The following is a 16335-nucleotide window of genomic DNA, read 5'->3' as shown; positions in this document are numbered from 1 at the left end:
TGCACTGCTCAATTCATACTAAATGCTTATTTAATCATTGATGTGATTGATATTCACCATAGATGCTAGAGTAGTCCACATCCTCTTTGCAGGAACCATTGGATTTATAAGGATGTGTATCAATCCCATGTGTGGTAGGCTCTCATAGATTTCATTTTGGGAGCTGGCCATATCCAGCCTTCCCTGCTGGTATAGGATCTCTTCTGTTTTTGTAGTCATTTTTTTAAATGTTTATTTATTTTTGAGAGACAGAGAGACAGAGCGTGAGCAGGGGAGGGGCAGAGAGAGAAGGAGACACAGAATCCGAAGCAGGCTGCAGGCTCCGGGCTGCCAGCACAGAGCCCAACCTGGGGCTCGAACCCATGAACTGTGAGATTATGACCTGAACTGAAGTCGGACACTCAACCAAATGAGCCACCCACGTGCCCCTCTTTTTTTTTTTTGTAGTCTTGTTGGAGAGTAGTGGCCTCTACCTACCACAGACATCAGACAGCTTAGACTCAGCCCTCATCCCTAGGCTGCCAGAGCTGAGCAAATGTCTTGGCTTGGCCAGTTGGATGTTTCTGCAACCTGGCTTCTCAGGCTTGGGATCCTGGTGGTATGACTTCTGCTTTTGGGATTTTGAAGTCTGAGTGTATGTCCAAAGCTGAACAGTCATTTAGAATTCATTCACAACAATGAAGGCAGCTTTGATGGTGTGTTCGGCTGTGTTCTTCCTTCTTCTTATGATATCGCTGTTGACTTTCCTCCTCCTTAATCATCCAAACCACTGGGGTTCTTGTATTCTAAGGTCCAGTTGCTGTGAGCCTCATAAGCTTCCAGGAAGTCACTATCTGACCACCGCCCCCCCCCCCAACATCTCCAGTTTTTCTCCATACATAATATGAAACCGAGAACTGAGAATGACATTCTGTGCATCTCACGTACTTCTTTCAGTGACCAAGACTCCACAGTGCACTAGGCTGATCTTCAGTCCCACCCCCATGTGGCTGAGTGGGTTCTTCTGCCCCCCTCATCCTTGTCGCTTGGTTTCCACTGTTTACTTTCTGAACCCTGAAAACAGAAAGAAGGTTGAGCTGCCCTCTAGCTAAGCCACTGGCTTTCACATCACCCCCCCTTCTGCCTTTGCAGAGTGGCACCGCTCACCTTGAATTGTTACCATGTTTCAATCCTTCACTCCTGCCTAGGAAAGGTGGCTCAGCCAATGAAACTCTGCACCTTTTCTTTCAACATCAGAACTTGTTTTCAGGAGACATCGGTTCTCATCCCACCTTGGCTGCTGATTCTCTTTATGTAACCCAGTTTAGCTCTTTGTCCTTCAGTCTTCTTTCCTCTAAACTAGGCTAGGTAGCAGCTGGAGGGGCAGTCTGGGGCAGAAATAAAATGATTGTCATGCCGGCATCTTTGTAAAGCAAGACTGATGTGGTGATGATCACCACGTAGTGCTATGAATATTTTTCACAATAACAGTGATAATAAAATCAATGGTGAGAATATTAGGAAGGACTGGGTGGCTTTGTGGGGTTTGGTTATTAATGGCTGAGGACTGCATTGATTGGCAGTGGCAGGGCGGGGGGATGGCTAGGGGCTGGGGCCAAGCTACCATTTTTCTTAATCACGTAGTGACCTCTTCTGGGGAACAAAAGAGGCAAGCAGGGCCTCAGCACTGGGGGACCCCTTACACATCTGCTCTGAGGCAAGCAATGATAGCACAGATGGTCCCAGGGGAGAAACTCTCAGGGTAGATGTTTGCCCTGGGCAACCAAATGGAAAACAAAAACAAATGAACTGAAACTGAAAATCATTTGCTCAGGAGCCCTCCCTGAGAGAGGGACCCATTCCATGCCTTGTGGTGAGGCCGTGGTCAGGCAAGCTGTCCACAACCAGGAACGTGAGATCAGCCTTGAGGGAGAATGGCTCGAAACAGGTCCAGATGGGAAATGTACTTTTGTGTATTCCTAAGTGGAAGAGAAAAAAAAGACTATCTCAGATATACAAAGCTAGGTTCAGAGTGAGGTCTAGTAGAGGAAGTGGCTTTTGCTCAGTGGTCCTTTTTTGGAGGCAGGAGAGGGGCAAGCCTTGCCAATTGGACTGAGAGTAAGACAAACCAGAAGAATGTTTGTTTGCTTGTTTGTTTTCTCCAACAAATGTCACCATATTCATCTGTTACTTCAGACTCTTGGAAGGAGAAAGAAGAACCTCCAGTAAGCCTTCTTGGTGACTCTAGCTACTACTGTAGTCCCCTTCTCTGGGTGCCTGCAGGACTTAAGCTGGGCTAGATGGTGGAGCATTTGATCAGACCTGGTCTGTGTTGGGCTGTCCTGTGCTACACATTCCCAAGAACACAGCCTTGTCCATGGCTTCCACATAAACTCATGGGCAGCAAGGTGCAGGTTGACGGGAATCCTATTGTCCAACCTCTTGTTGGATGGAGTCAGAAGAACTGGACTCGGAGAGAGGAAGAGTCTTACCCTAAGTCCAGGGACAGAAGGACGAGGCTCAGATTAGAATGGGGTCCTCCAACCAGTTAACAGTCATGGTCCCCCACTTCCCTCCAGCCCCCCCCCCCCGCATACTAATTGACTAGCTTTATTATTAATGCTTGTGTACTAGGTTGACTAATAGTATGGTAGCTACAATTTGTTAAGTGACTACTGCATGCGAGTCTCTGTCCATTCATTTATTTAGCAAAGATTTGTTGACTATAATGTGCTAGACACTGGAGATAAGGGTAGTGAGGAAACAGTTAAAAGCTCTGCCATTGCCAGTGATCTCATCTAGAAAGATAAAATGAAAACTGCAATCACCAAAGCCCAGGGATCGGATGCTGTTAAGAGGCCACCACGATAGGGTGGAGCTTTTAGTCCAGGGAGAGCTTCTATAAGGAGGTGGCCACTGTATTCATACAGTTGCTGGGGCCTCACATCCCTGGGCTATCCTTACCTCCTCTGATTTTCTTACACCCTGCATCCTCCACCAGCAAATCTGGTTGGCTCTGCATCTGAAATATGTCTCACCAGTTGGTGCCATCCCTCTTTGTCCACACACCCCCAGTCTCTTGGGTGCATTGCTGGGACATGATCTCCATGCTTCCACTCTTGCCTCCTCACGATCAAATATGTTCAGACAATTTGGGGCCATAACTTTGTCCAGGTCTCATTCAGGAGAACTTCTCAGAGGCTTTCATTTATGAAAATGCTAATCAATATGCTGAATCTCCAAGAATAGAATAGAATAGACAGCATATTGCAAACATATTTGGCCACAGCATGTTTTCTTATGGAGTATTTCACACAACTTCCATCCCATAGAATGCACTCTGGATAACCCAGAAAATGTCTGTGAAAAGATATCATATAAAATTATTATTATCCCACATGATGACCCAATGGGGGACGGAGACACTCACAACAGTTTTGTTGAACTGGGAGTCAGGTTGAGTAAGTTTTAGCTGCAGTTAGCTACTTTTGAGCTCTGTGGCCTTGGGCAACTTATTTAATCATTCTGAGCCTGGTTTCCTCATCTGCAAAATGCAGATAATAATTCCCGTCCTGTCAACTTTGCCAGGCCGTTTGGGAGAATCCAATGAGATGATGGACGCTAGAGAAGGGGGCATCCCTTTGCCCCGCGAAACCGAAGCACACCCAAACCCAGTGCCGTTAACTGTGCTACCAGGGAGGCCTGGACAAACGTTAGTATTTCTGGTTACACCTTCTCTGCATTTAGTCATGGTTAAAGAGCAATAAATTAGCATTTGGCTTATTTACTTGAGCAACTGACAGTAAAAGTTGCTGGCCATGGGCTAGAAATCAAACAAAACAAAGAATTAATTGGAACTAAGGCTGTACAGAATGCCAGTCCATGCCATGCACGGGAACAGGAAAGAAAAGCCAGGTGCCTGGACAGAGGATGTAAAGAGCAGAGATTGTGTGAAAAGTCTCGGGAGGTAAGAGAACTTCTAGAGAGAAGCTATGAGACTGTAGCTTAAAGATTGATTATCATCTCCACTCATGGTGTTGACATGGTGCCCTACACCGAGTCACTGAATGGCACTGGGGGTGGTAACTCAGTGAGGGGCAGTGTGGCAACTCCTAACTGGCAAAGCTCTGAGTCTTTGTAAGGTGCCCATTCAGAGTACCTCGTTCAGACCAGGTCCACAAGCTCTGCTGATGTCTCCTTCCGGACCCAAACGCTGCCAGGTTCTCTTTTCTCTGGGGCTTCGGGCTATGACCGACCAGGTGAACTTGGGCTAAGGACACTGAACTTCCAGACGAATTCACACTCAACAAATACAACTTGTGTTTCTGGGCCAAGCCTCTGTTGGTGATGATGACAAAGATGATGATAGTATTAATAATGGTCATAAAAAATAGAACATCCAGGGGTGCCTGGGTGGCTCAGTCGGTTAAGCATCCGACTTCAGGTCAGGTCACCATCTCGCGGTCCGTGAGTTTGAGCCCCGCGTTGGGCTCTGGGCTGATGGCTCAGAGCCTGGAGCCTGCTTCCGATTCTGTGTCTCCCTCTCTCTCTGCCCCTCCCCCGTTCATGCTCTGTCTCTCTCTCTGTCTCAAAAATAAATAAAAACGTTAAAAAAAAATAAAAAAGAAATAGAACATCCATATGGAAGCTTAGAAAGTCACTCATATCCAACCCCCTCAAGGGGGTTGGATAAATAAATAAATGGCCGGTGTTCTTTCATTTTGTTATGTGCCCACTTATCAGGAAGTTTAAATCCAAAGTACTTTCTCCACCTACCCCCAAACCTTAAGATTGAGGCAACAGTGCCCCAGGCAAGAACTCAATCGAATGAAAAAGGTTTCTGTTTGCACAAAGTTGTTTACCAGGATTACTAAGCAAACAGGAGAAATGGAACAAAATGATAAAAACAATCTTTGGTGCTTTCCTGTGGGATTTTCTGAGGTCTTTCAAAGCATGTCCAGTGACTGGTGAAATTGACTTCTTGGAGGAAAGAGAAGAGGAAGGAAAGTGAACACATTATCATGAATCTTGTGTCCTGTGGGTTTTATGGCTGTAGCTGACCGTGGCTGCTCCCAGCCTTTGCTGAACATTAGTTTTTTGGTGTGACCTGTGTGGTTGGGTACATAGGCCAGTGGTGTTCCCTGGAAACATGGGTAGGCTGAGGCCAGGGAAAGCTGAGAGAGTGGAGTGTCCTGGCCTTTCTCAGAAATGAGGGTTCTCTAAGTAAGAGTCCAGATGGTAGTACAACCAGGGGGGTTATCAGCAGTGGCACCTGAATTGCCTGGAGCAGGAAGGGACACAAATATTTAGGTAGCTGCTGGGTTTCTCACAACTAGGAGAATCTCAGCTTATGAAACAAACTGGCAGCTCATTATTGTCCCCAGTGAACAGATGAGGAAACTGAGTCTCAGAGATTACATTGAACCTGTTTAAGCTTACCCAGCCCCAACCCGGGAGAGCCTGGATCCAAATTCAGACCATCTGATGCCATGTCCTGAGCTTTTTCCCTACAGTGAGGATCTGAGAAGCCTGACCTTTTCCACGCCACCCGCCCGCGATTCAGTGTGTTCGGCTTGTTGTCATTATCTAATTACTGGTTTGCTCTGAAGCTTGCCTTCATTTCTGGGCAGCTCCTGGGATAGAGACACATTCAGTAGTGACACCAGATGTCGTTTCTTGGGGTTGAAGAGTGACTCAGAGTGAGAAGATGGGTTCAATGGCCCAAGGGGCCTTAGAACCCCTTGAATTTTGACAACTCACAAACAGAGCACTTACGAAGTGTCAGGCAGAAGGCTGAAGGCCCTCCGCAGGAGCTCGCCCTTCCTTGCAATAATCTTAGGAAGTACACATCATTGTCATATCCATTTACAGATGAAAAGACTGAGGCTTACCAAGATTGACTTGTCGAAGCTTGCATAGCCAGAAAGCAGAAGAGCTGGGAATTAACTTGAGGTAGTCTGAGCACTTACTCCTGACTCTGAAAATACTTGTCGAATATTAAGTTGTTCTCAAAGAGGTCCTCTGACCAGCATTGACATCAACCAGCAATGTGTTAGGGATACTGAATCAGAAACTCTGGAGGTGGGGCCCGGACCTCCGGGGTTGTAGCAGCCTTCCATGCATCCTGATATACACTCCCATCTGAGAACCCTGTGGCTATGCTGAACTGCTGTGCTCTAAGGGAGAAAGGACTCAGAGTACTGTAGGTGCCAGGTGAACGTAGACTTGGGAAGATGGCTTTCCAGGATGGGCTGTTGTTTTGGATTGTGGATCACACCTGAGGGAATAGAGCCAAGGCAAAAATCTCTCCAGAGATGGGATTTGATGGGAAGAGAAGGGGGGATGGGGTGACCTCACAGCTACCTTCCAAGAATACAGTGTGTTTGTAGGACACGTGTCATTGATCCACTAAGGATCACTGAAGTCAAGTGACTTGGCCAAGGCCCTGGAACTAGTGACAAGTGATGGACTCAAAGTCAAGCCCCTGACTCCTTACAGGGCATTCTACCACTGTGTCTCCCCAGAGCATGGTGAGTCATAGATGTTTCAGTAACTCCCTCTGGATCATGAGAAGCTCTTCTCAGTAATGGTCACAACCTTCTCCTGACCAGATAACCTGGAGTGAGGGAAGAATAAAAAGGACAGCAGGGCTGGTGGTGGTTCCAGGAGGGAGGAAATATGAAGGGAGGGATTCAGAGAGGGGCAGAGAGGAGACAGGGAGACATCATGTTCTGGGAACCCAGAACTATCTCCTCATCTTGGCCATCATCGTCACCATTTACTGGTCTGTAAATACTCTAAAGTGGTACCACACAAAACAGGGTAGCACAGCTGAACTTGACTTTGATTCCTGGCTTTGCTGGTGACCCTACACAGTTTATTTAACCTCTCAGAGACTGGATCCTCATATACAAAACGAGAATCCTCAGAATTCTGGCCTCACAGGATTTGAGGGAAATTCTAAAGAGTTAATGTATGTAAAACCCTTAGCAGATTGCCTGGCTCATAATAGGTGCTCAATAAATGTGCACCAGAGTTGGGAGTGTGGAAATGATTCCCCATTAATTTGCTTCCCAGGGATGGTGGTTAATGTCAGGAAAATATGCAAGTCTGGGCCAGAGCTGAATTCTTTTTTTTTTTTTAATGTTTATTTATATTTGAGAGAGAGAGAGTGAGCAGGGGAGGGGCAGAGAGGGAAGGAGACACAGAATCAGAAGCAGGCTCCAGGCTCCAAGCTGTCAGCACAGAGCCTGATGTGGGGCTCAAACTCACCAACCATGAGATCACGACCTGAGTTGAAGTTGGACGCCCAACCAACCGAGCCACCCAGGCGCCCCTAGAGCTGAATTGTTTGAGAGGACGTAGTGGGGGGGGGGGCTGAGGCTGCTACCAATGGATCACCTTATCTCTTTTTCCAGTACGTAGTGGATGATGAAATAAGAACATCTCTTTGAAAGTTCCCAAGTCATTCCCCTGTCCAGGGTGCTCCCACCCCTCAGTGCAGCCCTGACCCCACTCAGAATGGCCCTTAGGCCCTCTCCTTTCTCTTCCCTTTCCCTCCCTCCCTCGCTCTGGTTCCCTGGACATTGCCATGCAGACTCGCATCCCAGTTTTCAGTGGCAGCTCACTTCTGTCCATAAGAATGCCCACAGCCTACACCAGAACAACGGGGTGAGGGTGAAAGCTGTGGTGGGTCCTGAGAGGCGAGGCAGTGTGCTGGCATCCAGGCCATCTCTAGCATTGAGAGAAGGAGGTTGACTCTATATAATCTCTCGCTCTACCTCTACCCATGTGACCAAGATGCTTGAGCTCGTTCATAAAATAATAGGAAAAGCTAACATTTGTTTGAGCAGTTCACTATATGCCAGGCATCAATCTCAGTGTTTTATGTGTATTTACTCAAATAATGCTCAACATAACCCTCAAGTAAAACTACTGTTATAATCCCCATTTACAAATGAGAAAATGCAGACACAGAGAGGTTGAGTAACTTGTCCCGGGTCACGCAGCTGGCAAGCAGGATTTAAATGCAAGCATTCTAATGACAGAATTTTCCCTCTTAACCACTATGTGATGCTGCTTCTCCAAAGGGGACAGCAGGCGTTCGTGACAGCAGAAAAGAGGTCTTATTTCTAACATATATTTTGTTGAAATTGTATGAATATGAGTGTTATTATTAAGTTGGTTCTTAGAGAAGTGCATATGGCAAAGGTAGTTTACAAGGATTTTCAAGGGGTTGGAGTTGCTTTGGGATCAACTTTATTCCTGTGGCATAAAGGCCAAGTGAGGTCTGGAAAAAAACACCCTGGGAGTTGTGATCTTGTCAACACACCCCCACCCCCACACCTCTGCTATCAGCAGAATATGAAAATGCCCATCTCAATATGCCTGGAAGGGAACAGAAGTCACCCAAATGGAACATGCAGAAGGTGGGGTGTGTGTTAAGGCCAGGAAGGGGTTGCCCCCTTACAGAGCGCACGGAGAGATTTGAGCCAATGCCTTCATGTTCGCTTTGGGTATTTCTCAACATCAGCTAGTGGAGCCAATTCTGATACTGCCATCTTCCACACTCCACCCCAATACACGCTTGTGTCTAGCCGAATGTCTGCGGGACATCTGTCCCTACAAAAGAGAAGCTCCCTTAAGAACCTAGAGCACAGACTCAGTGTTTTATATTGCCGTAATTTCACGTGTAAAAGAATCACTAGAGACTGTATCAATCAGTTTTGCTGCGTAACAAAGAACCCTGCCCCCAGATCTCGGTGGCTTATAAAAATGAAGATTTATTTTCCATTTACGTCGCAAGATGCCCACAGCTCAGCAGTAGTTGTGCTTCAGGCTGTGGGCTGACTAAGGGTCAGTTCCATTGGTCTTCTTGGTCTGTGATTGCACAGGAAGGAGCAGCCCCTATGTGCAGTGTGCTGTTCCAACAGAAGGCAGGAATGCAAGAGACCGACTTTTTAGGTATGCGGTCACCTTACACGTTTGCAGCCATGTGGCCCATAGTCCACAGGCCAGAGCAACTCAGTGAGCCGAATCTGACAGGAGAGTAGGAAAATCGACTGGCCCTGTGTGGCAAGGATGTGAAAGCATAATCCTTTTACAGAAGACTGGTCTGTAATCCAAATTATCACAGGGATTTTTTTTAAGCATGCAATTCAAGGGCCCTTCCTCAGCTATTTTAATTCAGTAGGTCAGGGTAAGTAATAACACCAGGAATAATAATAATGAAAATAATAATACTAATAATAATAAAGATGGGACACCTGGGTGGCTCAGTCGGTTGAGACTCTGCCTCTTGATTTTGACTCAAGTCATGATCTCATGGTTCACAGGTTTGAGCCCTGTGTTGGGTACGGTGCTGACAGCCCAGAGTCTTTTTGGGATTTTCTCTCTCCCTCTTTCTCTGCCCCTCTCCAATTCACACACACACATGTGTTCTCTTTCTCTCTCTCAAAATAATTAAATAAACTTAAAAAATAATAAGGATAATGACCAATATTGTTTGACTTTTATGAGTTTTATGAGCCAAAAACTGTGTTAAGTGTGCATGTATGATGTTGTTTAATCCTTATGATCTCCCTTTTATAGGTAAAAAAGAGAAGCTCAGACATGTTCAGAAACTTCCCCAGGTTACACAGCTAGTAAATGGTGGAGCAAGGGCATGGACCTGTGGAGTATGACTCCTGAGCACCCCAAAGTCTTCTGCTTCTCAAATATGCCAATTCTCTCCTGCCTCAGGGCCTTTGCACTTCCTTTCTCCTCAGCTTGAATGAAGTTTTCTCCCATTCATTCACTCATTTCTCAAGTTTCAGTAGAAACATCACTTCCTCAAAGAAGATGCCTGATGGACTCTCTTTCTGGGTCTCCTGGATTTTGTCAGCCTTATATGACCTTCTGTGCTGCGGCAACTCGCTTGATGGGAAGCCCAATCTCCTGTGCATCCTCTAGCCTCCTAACACCTCAAGCTGTCTCAGCTCTCCTCAGGGAAAACAGGAGATGGGAAGGGGCCAGCAGATAAATCTCTCTCTGTTCCTTCTCCCGGATGGGCTCTCCAAGACACGGTTGTCCCAGATGGCTCATCCATCTGAGCCATCAGCTCTATTTTCTTGCAAGGCTGGTGCCAGCTCTGTAAAACACCACCTTGCACGTGCTTTCCCTCGTTCCTTCACTTCCTCTTGTCCTTTTCTCTTGCTGCCCTAGACTGCCTCGCCCAAGAAAGCATTAGCAAGTGAGATTTACTGCTGGGTTTGCTCTCTTGGAAGCCCAACCTAAGGGACCCCTTCCCATCTAAACTTGACCACCCGTTTTTCTCCCTCCCGTACTCTAATCTTGTGTCTCACAGTGTTTTCTAGCACAACTACTCATCATATCTAATATATGTGGTTATGTGGTTATCTGTTTAACAACAACCTCTCTCCCTCCACGGTAAGCTCCATGAGACAAAGATTGCACAGTGTTGATTGCCATTGTGTTGCTTGTACTTAGTGGATGGCCTGCCCACAGCAGCTGCATAAATAATATCCAGAAATGAGTGTGCATGCCTGGGTTTGAATCCTTGTTCTGACTCTGTTACTTTGGCGAGTTACTAAAAATTCCTCAGCTTCGTTTTCCTTCTTTTTGTGGAAAAATGGGACGAGGTACCTACTTCAGACGTTCTGAGAACCAACGCTAGTGGTAAATGTAGATGTTCAATAACTGATAATAATTGCTGATATTATTAGGCAAGGCCAGCCCCCAGCAATCTTTTCCTGTAAGGGGCCAGATCGTAAATATTTTAGGCTTTGTGGAAGAGATGATCCCTGCCACCAATTCAACTCTGTTATTGTGTGAAAACAACCATAGATGATATATAAACAAATGGGTGTGTCTGTGTTCTAATAAAACTTTATTTACAAAAACAGGTGACAGGCCATATTTTGGCCCTCAGGTTGTAGTTTGCTGACCCCTATACTATACAGTCTGAGCAGTGTCAACGTAAAGGCTTGTGCTAAGTCATATCAACCGACTGCAAATATTTCTGAACTTTCTAGGCAAGGCTTCTCCTTTGATTTCTTCTCCATGTTAAAGATAAGCAATAGTTTCCTGGCAGTGACAGTGTACTTTCAGGGAAACCTTATTCTCAGAGTCTGTATTTGTTTATAATACCTCTCCAACAGGTGTGAGCAGTAAGAGACCTACCGTATATTTTCTCTCCCCGACTCTTTGTTTCCTGGTAATGGTGCACCTTCTCCACGTACACGAAGCTAGTCTGTGGTGAGAAAAATCAGCATTTGGAAGACCGGAACTTCACTTGTCTCCTAAGAAGAACCTTACTTTTATGGTAAATGTTTTTAAAATATGTTGTTTCCTGCAAGAGATATTAGAGATAGTCTTTTTTTTTTTTAATTTGGTCAAGCCTTGAGAGAAGAGCAGATCTAGCCATCATCTATCTATCTCTATCTATATTGATCCCAATATATCTATATCGATATCAATGTCAACATCAATATTGATATTGATATCGATGTAGCTATATATCTAATGGGGTCAAGAGAATAAGACAAGTGTGCTTTAGAGAAAACAGTAGATTTTTTAAGCTTTGCTATGTATCAGGTATGTGAGAGGGGGCCAAGACACCACAGCTGATGGTTCATCAGGAACCACCCACAGGAAAATTGAGGTGCTATTAATAGGAGGAGAGGGAATTACAGATCGGAGCTGGGTGGGGTGGATATGAAGTGGCTGCCATATCTTACCCCTGTGAGCATCAGCGTGCCTCTCTTGTGCTGATGAAAAAAGATGTTGTAAAGGGCACCTTGCCCATTGCCTGGTACAAAATAGAGCTGGACTAACTCTCTCTTTTTTTGTAATTATTAATAAAACAAGACACTCCACAAATTCTACCAAGGGTTAAGCCTACTTGAACTAATCACACTTTTGTTGGATTCTGATGCATATCACCTTGATGTGACATTGCAGACCCACGTTCCGCACATCTTTGTGTTCTCCCATCCTTGGAGTTTCGGTGATGACTCTCCTCATGGTTGCAATGTGGCTGCCTCTGCTCTAAGCATCATGTCTTTTCAGGACATCTTTTCATGCAGGATGAGAGAAAGCAGGTGGCAAAAAGGGCCCCCTCCTTTACTTCCTTTGTGCTGGGGAAGGAAATCTTCTCCAGAAGGCCCCTTGCAAACTTCTCTTTATGTGCCATTGGCCAGAAATGTGTCACTCATCTGACCCTAAACTAATTGCTCCCAAAGGGGGTGTGGTAACCATGATTGGCTGAGAAGAACGATGATTCATCTACTGTGGCTGGAACTAGGAAAGAAGCGGCATGCTCACGGGCAGGGAGAGTCTGCCATATCTTTTTTGTCATTTCCTTCTCACGTCTATTTAGTTGACCAGTTCCTAACTCAGTGCCTGACCTAAAATAGGCACTCAGTATGGTTTTGTTGGGGGATGAGTAAGTAATACGTGAAGAAATAATGACTACAATGTCCTCTCCTTGCCTTTTCCCCTATTTATTCTTTTTGTTTTCCTTATTTCTCCGAGTCTGAGAGAGGCAGTCCTGGAACTATTCTTGTCCATGCAGACGACTCTTCCTAAACTTGGTTGCACGGTAAAAGATGAATATGGTTCATCACACCGTCCATTTTCCGCCTTTGGTATGTGTTGGTCAGTGTGGTCAAGGAGAGAACAGGGGAGGGGAGGCTGGTGGTGTAATCAAGGACTGACTGCTCAGCTATGACCAAGCCTGTCCTCAGCAAGACAGGGAACCATCAAAGTCTGATTCCCTTCATTCCTTTCTCTGGACAATTTCCTATGGGTGTTCAAACTTTTCTATTAGAGTGTCAGTAAAATGACAGCGAGCTGTGGAAAATATCAAAGAGAAATGGTGTGGAATGCAGCAAGCATCTTGGAAGCATTTGTTATCAAGTATGTAATGAGATAATTATAAACCTCTTTCCACTTAGCTCACAGCCCAAAAGGTCTAATGCACACCCTTCCTATCACTTTTTAAATCTAGTTTGAATGAAGCACTGGGAAATATTTCTTTAAAGAGTGATCATTCTGGATTATTCATGATTTCAGTCTTGTTTCACGCCATTATTGGACCAAGGTGGGGACTTTGTGCTCAATTCTGGCATATCTCTGGGAAGGAGAGAGGATGACTAGTGGTTCTTCATTCTGGGCGGCACCTGATCTCTATCACTTATTAGCTATGACATACTGGGCAAGTTGCTTAATAGATCCAAGCCTCAATTTTCTCATCTACAAAATGGGATAATAATTGAGGGTGGTTCTGGCACAGACACTGCACAAAGAAAGGGGTGCAATAAATGCTATCTGTCACATGCTATCGTCATCAGTTTGCCACTGAAATGACACGCACATTTTACAAAGACGGCTGTAGTTGTCATCTTTGAAAACAAGACTATGCCGTTTGGGAAAACCCAAAGTCAGTCCATCCAACAACAGCCAGCCAATTGTTGTGATGCACTGTTTGTATTCTTGGCATGGTGCCAGGTGCTGCGATTAGAATGTGTGAGGTGTGTGTGGGGGGGGTGGGGGGCTTCATGTTGCTGAGAATGACTCTGACCAGTCAGTTAAGGGTGGTTAAAAAATGCCCATCGAATTTGATGCTTATTTTGCGGAAATGAAGGTCTTTGGGTTGAATCATGTCACCCAAAAGGGTCACTTCATATTGAATTGATTCTTAATGGGTTCTGTCTTGCAGTTGGGTGTGAAACCAGGAGCATGTGCTGTGGCAGCATTGAGAAGAGGGATGTCAGGCTTCTCTAGACCTGTCCACCCACAAAGCCATTGCTTCAGGCAAGCCTCCTCACCATTCCAGGCCTCCTGCTCTCTAACACGAGCATTTAAATACCCACCCACAGCATTTAGATGGTTATTGCAAGTAAAAGATGAAATGATTTCATTGTAATTATTATTATGGTTACTTACTATGGTCTCAGAGGAGAGTTCTTTAAGATGCTGGAACTCTCTTGGGTCCAGGAGCATGAGAACGATTGTTCTTCTATGACCAGTTCTTTCCAACTCTCCACATAAATCCAAACCAAATGCAAAAGGATATATTTAAAAACGTTTCTTACTTGACCACCGGGAGCTCTGAATGGACTAGTGTAGAAGTTTGGGTCCTCTGAGAAGTACACACTAAGACAGGGTTAGATGCCTAAGAGGGTCATTGGAGGAAACACCTGTGAAGAGAAAGAGGGAGGAAGTAGGGGGAGGCAGGGAGAGACTTTAGACCCTGATGTGGGTCTCACACCTGTGAAAGGAGAGGAGGAAGGAAGGAGACCAGGAAGAAAGAGTCTGAAACTGAAGTACATTTCTAAGATCCAGTGTTTGGACAGAGACCAAATTGCCTATGAGAGCAGTTCCATGCCCCAGAGAAATGAGCCTGGGCTTATACCCTCGTCATGCTTAGTCATTGGCAGGGAGCAGCCTGTGGGAGGTGTGACCTTGGCATGAACACAGTGGCGGAGCCAGCACTGGGACATTCAGTCAACTATGTTTCCCATCTCAGGAGACGTGAGCAGTACATTTTCATGGCTACCCAGCAAACTGTGAGACATTTCCTCCTTGAGAACACATCGTAAGGACTTTGAAAAACAAACCAGAACATTTGTGATAGTATAGATTTTGCACCCCAAATCAATGTTCCATTCCCTTCTTTGACTTTCACTTCCCCCTCTGTTTCAGCTAGACCAATCATGTTGAAAACCCCACCCAGGTTTGTAGAGTTCCTCATTTGACAATTAAAAAAAATTTATGTGACTGAGTCACATGCACTTCCTTTGTTTTATCTTTTCAATGAGTTGTTTTCATTTCTTGGGTTTTCTTTGATTTCATGTTTTTCCTATCTTTACCCATCCACCATTGCCTGTTCATACTGTATTGCTGATGCCTGATGTGGTATTTGTGGAATAAATGGACCAATAAATTAGTGAACGGGCTATAAGAGTCAAACCTTCTTCATGTCTGTGAGCTCCTTGGTGTCAGGGTCTTTGTCTTAGGGTGATGACATATAATGGAAAGACCATAGGTTTTGTTCTATGATTAGACACAAATCAGCTGTGTGATCTTGGGCAAATTGCACCACCTATGTGAGCCCAGTTTTCTTTTTTTGACTAATCAAGCCAATAATAGTATCTGTCTCGTTGAAATGTAAATGACAGAGTGATAATAAATGTAAAGTTCTGGGCACAGTGTCCAGCACATTGGAGATGCTGAACAAATGACAGGTAATGAACGAATGGGCCTGAGGAATGTGTAACACATATTGTAATATATAATACATAACTCATTAGACTTTGCTCCTTTCCCCGCCCTCCTGAAAGTCCCCTGTCCATATCTAGTCACAAAGGATCCAGGCGAGAACAGGTAGATGGGTAAAGGATTGGAACATAGCAGCAAACAGGCCAGTGTTGAGCACTTACTGTGTGTGCAGCTACTGGGCTAATCATTGTGAGACAGGTGGAGATGACTGAGGTATACTCCACGTCCTCAAAGAGGTGGCATTTCAACATGGCATTAGGTGTTTGAAGGTATTGATGGATGGACACCTGGGGTGCAAGACAGCATCATTATAGGATGAATAGGAATAGTGTTTTGGAAAATGTTGAGCAGACTGGGATGTGGGGAAACAGAGGGAAAGACGTAGCTCGAAAGTTAGTTGAGAGGGGAATCCAACATGGCAGAGAAGTAGGGGGACCCCAAGTTCCCTCGTCCCTCAAACACAGTAGCGTTGAGGCCAGAGGACTTGGAATTGCAAGAGCCCGGACTTCAGAGTGACAGAGACGTCTCCAGGAGCCCATGGGGACAACCTGGTGGGCAATAGGTGCGTGATTGGGAACTGGGAGAGAGAAAACGGGCATAGGCACCACCCATAGGAAGGGGAGGGATTCCCTTCTGCAGACAGAGGGAAGAGAAAGAGAGGTTGTGCAAGTGTAGGACTGTATTTGGACAAGTGAAAAACCACAGACTGGGGGTCAGGAAAAAAACAAAATGGAGAAAGAGCCAATCTCTAACTGCAGGCTTTCTCCCGACTGGGGCCCCAGCTGCTCTGTGTGTGCACCTGCGGAGGAGGGGAGCCAGCCCCGGGCTCAGTACCTAGCTCAGAGGTGCAGTCCGCAGTGGGAGAAAGCGATCCCCTCCCTGGAGTGCTGTGGGAAGAAGGTATATATCCGTTCAAAGGACAAAAGACCCTGCCTGTGCCCGCCAGCCAGAAGGCCATTTATCTGTGGGGTGGAACAGCACTTCCCAGGAACTGGGTGGGATGCGGGGAGCGGGACCCTTTAAGACATCTGGGTCTGAATCCCAGATGAGGAGCCCCAGGAAAAGTGCAGGAGA

General features: G+C 45.7%; 1 long non-coding RNA gene across 4 annotated transcripts in view; it reads left to right on the top strand.

The window, feature by feature from the left end:
- The window catches only part of LOC106976892 (uncharacterized), a 368177-nt gene that overhangs the window by 332605 nt on the left and 19237 nt on the right, over positions 1-16335 (top strand). For 3 of the 4 annotated variants that reach the window (XR_008292651.1, XR_008292649.1, XR_008292650.1), the window contains 2 exons: positions 11139-11302; positions 13700-16161. This is a non-coding gene — a long non-coding RNA (uncharacterized LOC106976892). The remainder of the gene's footprint in view (positions 1-11138; positions 11303-13699; positions 16162-16335) is intronic. The other variant, XR_008292652.1, reaches the window with a different exon arrangement.

This window comes from Acinonyx jubatus, chromosome F2, assembly GCF_027475565.1.
Source record: "Acinonyx jubatus isolate Ajub_Pintada_27869175 chromosome F2, VMU_Ajub_asm_v1.0, whole genome shotgun sequence".
Classification (NCBI taxonomy): Eukaryota; Metazoa; Chordata; class Mammalia; order Carnivora; family Felidae; genus Acinonyx; species Acinonyx jubatus.
This window is presented reverse-complemented; position numbering and strand designations above follow the sequence as displayed.